This window comes from Crocuta crocuta, unplaced genomic scaffold, assembly GCF_008692635.1.
Source record: "Crocuta crocuta isolate KB4526 unplaced genomic scaffold, BGI_CrCroc_1.0 scaffold807, whole genome shotgun sequence".
NCBI lineage: Eukaryota > Metazoa > Chordata > Mammalia > Carnivora > Hyaenidae > Crocuta > Crocuta crocuta.
This window is the reverse complement of record NW_027529481.1, coordinates 576144-582380: the sequence shown is the minus strand read 5'-3', so window position 1 is coordinate 582380 and position 6237 is coordinate 576144.

Here is a 6237-nt window from a genome sequence, read left to right as displayed (position 1 = left end):
AGCTGCTTAGTACATGTGAATAAAAATTGAGGTACTTATTAACTTGAGGAATTTGAGAGACGGCTGAGACTGTTTAGAGTATATGAAATAACAGAAAAATGGGTTTTAAATTAGTGATAATAAAATAGAAATAATTCTGAATATACTTATTCAGATCTTGAAACAGTGTCATTAATTTGTTTACTGGGATTCTATATTAGTTCTATGGCATGTATGGCATGTATTCAAATAGTCTTCAATAAGCATCAAAAAATGGTGGCGGTAAAATTGACAAGGAAGTTAAGAATAACCATGGAAGAAGAGTGAGAAATGGTTAAAAGGAAGTTTTCAAAGGTTGTGGACAACTTCTGTTTTCATTTACATTGTTAAAGTTCTCACAGTATTCTGATTCCCTTGGTAAAAACAAGGAAACAATTGGAACAAAATGAAGATTTTTCTCTATATATAATGAACAGTGACTCCAGGAAACCTTGATGAACTGAATTACAGGGAAAGAAAGCCTTTCATAGGAAGGCACAGTTGCCATGCTGTTTCTGGAAGAAAAGAGGGGGAAATGGGTCACTACAGAAGCAGAGAATTTAGAAGGAAAAGATGATACAGTTAGATGGAGAGCATATCACCCTGAAGATTCCCAGATCCAAAAGTAAATCATGAGGACTAATAATTCTCAAGATATCTTCACTTCTAACTTGTGCATAGAGAGTAGCGCTGGAGAAGGGGTGAGAGAATGGAGAGAAATTCTATGCTCTTAAACTTTCTTATAGCACTTAGATTCTGGGGCAGTGCCTGTGTTAAATCAAAGCATGTTTTCCAAGCATATCAAGTTAAAATTACATGAAATTTCAGCCTCAGTTGCTCTCGGTTCAAATAATGGCAAGATCAACAAAAAGCCCAGGAGGTTTTGGGTTGAACTAATCATGAGTGAACTCAGCCTAATTAATGCTGGTTGAAACTTCACTCAGTCTGATAATGAGGAAGAACCTGAGCCTCACACCTTGTCCCACAAAGGAGGTGACATGGCTGTGGGTAATAAAGTAACATAGTATTAATATACTTCTAGCTTTACCATTTTAAACAATGTATACAATAATCTTTAAAAAGGTAAATAAATAGTAAACTATGACCCCAAATCAAGAAAAGACACAATTATTGGAAGACTATGTGAGGTAATCAGTCATTGGACCTAGCATACAAGAATTTTAAAACAAATATTTTAACTATGTTTTAAAAGCTAGGAGAAGATTTAAATAAATTAGGAATATCATGTAGAGAAATGAAAACTAAAATAGAATGGAGACTCTATAAATCAGATAGTATCTGCTATAAAAAATACATTGGATGGGTTTAGAAAATTTGGAGACTGCAGAAGGAAAGATCATTGATCTTGAAAGCCAGTCAATAGAAATTAACAACACTTCAGAGAGAAAAGTATCTGAAAAAAAAAATCAGTAGAGTGGTTTGTGGGATAATTGCAAACAGACTAACACATATGCAATTGGAGTCACAGAGTTAGGGATGGGAGAGAGAATGAGGCAAGATTTTTAAAGATTTTCTTCAGTTTCAAGGAAAATCATTAGCCCACTGATTCAAGAACATGGCACACACCAAACAGGGTTAGTAAACACTATAATCAAACTGTGGAAAACCAAGACTAAAGATAAAATACTAAAACAAAACAAAACAAAAAATACCAATGACTGTAAGTGACACACAGATGAATAACAATAACAAATATAAGTCACTTCTGATAAGAAACAAGGCAAAGCAGGAAACAATAAACGGACATCTTAAACTGCTGAAAGGAAAAAAAAGAGTCAACTGGAAAGTGTTTATCTTGTAAAAATATATTTCACAAATGAGAGCAAATAAGATATTTTAGATAATTGAAGCCTAAGAAAAATTGTATCCAGCAGACTTACACTATATGAATTGCTAACAGAAGTTATTCAGGCTAAAGCCAAAAGAATAACAGAAACTAGGGCCTTAATAGCAAGAATATGGAGAGTGGGGAAATTATAAAATTTTTGAAATTATAAAGAATTCTCTTTTCCTTTGAGCAATTCATTAAAAAATAACTCTTCAAAACAAAAGTTAAAAATAATACATTGTAAATTTTATAAAATATGTAGGAGTAATGACTATGACAACAGTAGCACAAAGATAGCATAGAGATCAATTGAAATACATTGTTTTAAGGTTTTATTAGATTTATGCGAAGTGGTATATTATTTCAGAATAGACTGTCCTAAGTTCAAAAGGAATGTTTTGATTCCTTTGGTGACTACTAAATATTCACAAACAGATACAGCTCAAAGGTAATGAAGGAGAAAAAAAAATCAACAACTCAGTGCAAAAGAAAGCAGGCGAGGAGAGAGAAAGACATGAAGAATAGATAGAACAAATAGAAATCAATTAGGAATATGTCTAACTTAAACCTGAAAGTATTAATATTTTAATTATATGAAAATCATCTAATCAGTCATGTTAAAAGACAGATTGTCAGGATAAAAAACAGGATTGGATACAAAGCCACTGGGGAATTCTTTTTAAATGTAGAGGGACATTTGGTTAAAAGTAGAAAGATAAAAAATATAAACTAAATAATAGTCTTGGTAATATAACTATATTACTATTAGGCAGAGGACTGCCAGTAATGGAATATTATTAGGGAAAAAGAACATTCTATAATTATAAAGGAATATTTCATTAAGAAAACACAGGAATCCTAAATGTGTACGTACCTTGTAATAACAGAAATTCTAAGCACATGGAGCAAATTTTAACAAGTATAGGAGAAGAAATAGATAAAATAATAATTATATTTGGAGATTTTAACATTCCTTTCCAGTAATTGAAAGACTATACAAAAAATTAGTAAGAATATGAGAAGTTCAAATAACACTGCCCACCTACATGATCTAATAGATATTTTGAAACTCTAAATCCAGCAAAATCAGAATACATATTCTTTACAAATGCAAACAGAACATTCTTTAAGATAGTATACTGGGTCATAAGGTGGCAGAATGACAAAGGACTGAAATCATAGAGTATGCTTTCTTACCATAATCAATTAACTTAAAGATCCATACCATTAAGACATTCTGAAAAATCCCCAAGTGTTTGAAAAGGAAACAACATATCTTTAAATAACTGCTATGCTCCTAGCTTTTCCTTGGGATCTCTTGCTTTAACAAATAGATTCCACAGATTATTCCTACTGGAACATAACACATTTATAGATATTTTAAGAAGATTTTCCTGTTTTCTGGTCGTTCATGCCAGGTCACTGTATACAATATTTCTGGGACTTTTACAACAAAGTCATCACAGCTGACTTTAATCACCACAGCTAAAATAAATAAATGAACCAGATTTTCTATGTGCCAGGATATTAAGACACACTCAGACTATCTTGGAGCAGGGGGTCAGGTGAAGACTTCCTATATGCCTTACCCTTTAGGGTTCTCCAGAGAGAAAATGTGTGTGTGTGTGTGTGTGTGTGTGTGTGTGTGTGTGTAATACATGAGTGTCTATGTGTGGTACAGGGTGGGCAGAGCAGTGAGACATATACTCAGGTTATGTTAGATGACTGTTAAGTGTTTTCTGCTCTGAATGTGCAAAATTAATTAAGTATAAAGTCTCTACCATCAACTGTTTGCTAGTATCAAAACCTCTCTGCACATTCTTTAGTTAGCTATTTTCCATTTCCTTTAGATGGACTTTTAGATCACTGATTTTGAAATCTGTCGTCTTTTCAAATATATACATTTTAGGCCATGCATTTCTTGCTAAGAATCCCTTATCTGCATCCCACAAATGTCACATTTTAAAGAATGTATCAATTAATTTGAAAACCTTAATATATTTCCTTGTTACTTCTTTGGCTTAGTGGTTATTTAAAGATATGTTGTTTCCTTTTCAAATATTTGAGGATTTTTCAGGATGTCTTAATGGGGCAACTGGGTGGTGGCTCATTCAATTAAGCGTTTAACACTTGGTTTCAGGTAGGTTATGATCTCATGGTTTGTGAGTTTGAGCCCCGAATTGATCACTGTGCTGACAGTGTGAAGCCTGCTTGGGGTTCTCTCTCTCAATCTCTCTCTCTCTCTCTCTCTCTTTCTGTTTCTCCCTCTCTCTCTGTTTGTCCCTCTCCCCCCTCTCTGTTTCTCCCTCTGCCCTCCCCCTCTCTCTCTTCCTCTCTCCCTCTCTCTCTCTCCCTCTCCCCCACTCTCTCTCCCTCTCCCTCTCTCTCTCCCTCTCCCTCTCTCTCTCCCTCTCCCTCCCTCTCTCTCCCTCTCCCCCCCTGCCTCTCCCCCTCTCTCTGCCTCTTCCCATCTCTCTTAAAAATAAATAATAAATAAACATAAACATTTTTTTAAAAAGAAATAAAAATAAAAATATCAGTGGGTAATGATTGAAGGAAGGAAGATATCTGGGGGAGTTAGTAGGGTGGTGTTTCCTAGACATTCACGTGCAGGAACTTTTTTGGGATGTACAGAATGTAGCCTCTCATTTGCACCCTTGAGATGTTTTCTTCAAGCCTATTGTTTTCTACGTGTGACTGTTGGACCCATTTTTTGGTCTTAAGATCTGCTTTGTGAATGGTGTGTTTTAACATTAAGAGGTATTGTATTTAAGAAGCTTTATTCCAGATAAAAATTCCAAATAAATTTGTCCCAGTTTTGTTGGAGAAAAAGAATACATTCTGAGTATTCAACCTTCAAGCTCTCTAAGCAAATATTAACAGCAACTATGAACCCTATGCATTTGAGAACCATTGTGGAAAGAGGACAAACACCTGTAAGTATGGGAACAAGGAAACCCACTCCCAGTCCATAATACTGATACGTAGATCCACTTAATAAAGTAGAGGAAGTCAGTTTTGCCTCCTGCCAGAACTGCATGTCCCAGACTTGGTAGGCAATGTTTACTTTGCAATGCAGGCCAGATAGGAGAGCTTATGTGTGACTGTGTTTTCAGCCCACTCCAGAATGTCACATTATATTAAATGATGAATGTAAACTTTTCCATTGTGTTATAAAATATGTAACAGACTTAGAGTAATGGGCTTCCTTAATAGATGTTGTCTAAAAGAACATATATCTAATAAGAAATAGAAAGATATAGGAGGATCTTAGCTGTGTAGAAACCTTAGTGGGGGTAGAGAGAAGAGTTGTCAATAGGAATACATTTTCTAATAGAAAATAGAAAGTTGCTTATTTCTGGTTCAACTGTGCTGTGTTCCCCACCCTGACATGTTTTTTCCTTCAAGGAAAAGAGGAAATGTTTCAGAAATAAAATATTTAGAAATAAGACTTAAGGAATAAGATAATTTTCCCTTTATAATAACTATTCTCAATACCAATATCTTTTTTTAATGTTTATTTTGAGAGAGAGAGAGAGAGAGTGAGCAGTGGAGAGGCAGAGAAAGAGGGAGACACAGAATCTGAAACAGGCTCCAGGCTCTGGGCGGTTGGTACAGAGACTGATGTGGGGCTCAAACTCAAACTATGAGCTCATGTTTTGAGCTGAAGTTGGACACTTAGCGGACTGAGCCACCAAAGGGGCCCCCTCAATATCAGTATCCTTTTTGTATCTTTCTCTATCTTGCCTTTTTATTTTCCCAGATTTATGATGACTCACCTTGTTCAATTAATGATAGTTAATATGGTAGCCCCAACTGACTATATATAATCATGGTAAAAATGTGTATGTTGTTATTAAGTGGGATTAACCAGAAATGTCAGGGTTTGAAATGTGAGAACAGAAAGAAAGGGTGTGAGGAGTAGCCAGATTCCAGTTCTTCTGTGGTCTAGGTGACCAGAGACTTCCCTGTACTGGAAAGGAAGACTCCTCTTTGTCATCTGACCTGCTCTGTTTCCCCATTGGACAGGTGGCCCTGTTCACTGTCTATATTAATGATGGTGGTGTGCATTATGCCTATTAGTGGTTTTGAGGTCTGAAGATGAGGACATTCATTTAGGGAACAAGGTTTCAAGTGAAATTGTCAAGATATGGACATGATGATATTTATACACATTTCACTGCACTAGAATTTCTTAGCTAACATATAAAGGAGACTAACAGATGTGAAGTAGACTAGAGAATTGAGAAATATGTTTAACATTACCTGAACTTTTTGAAGTCTTCTAAACAAAGGAAATACAAATTCAGGAAAAGACTTCTCAGGAGTAGGTTTATTGGAAAACAAAAAAACAAAAAAGCAAGGGAAAA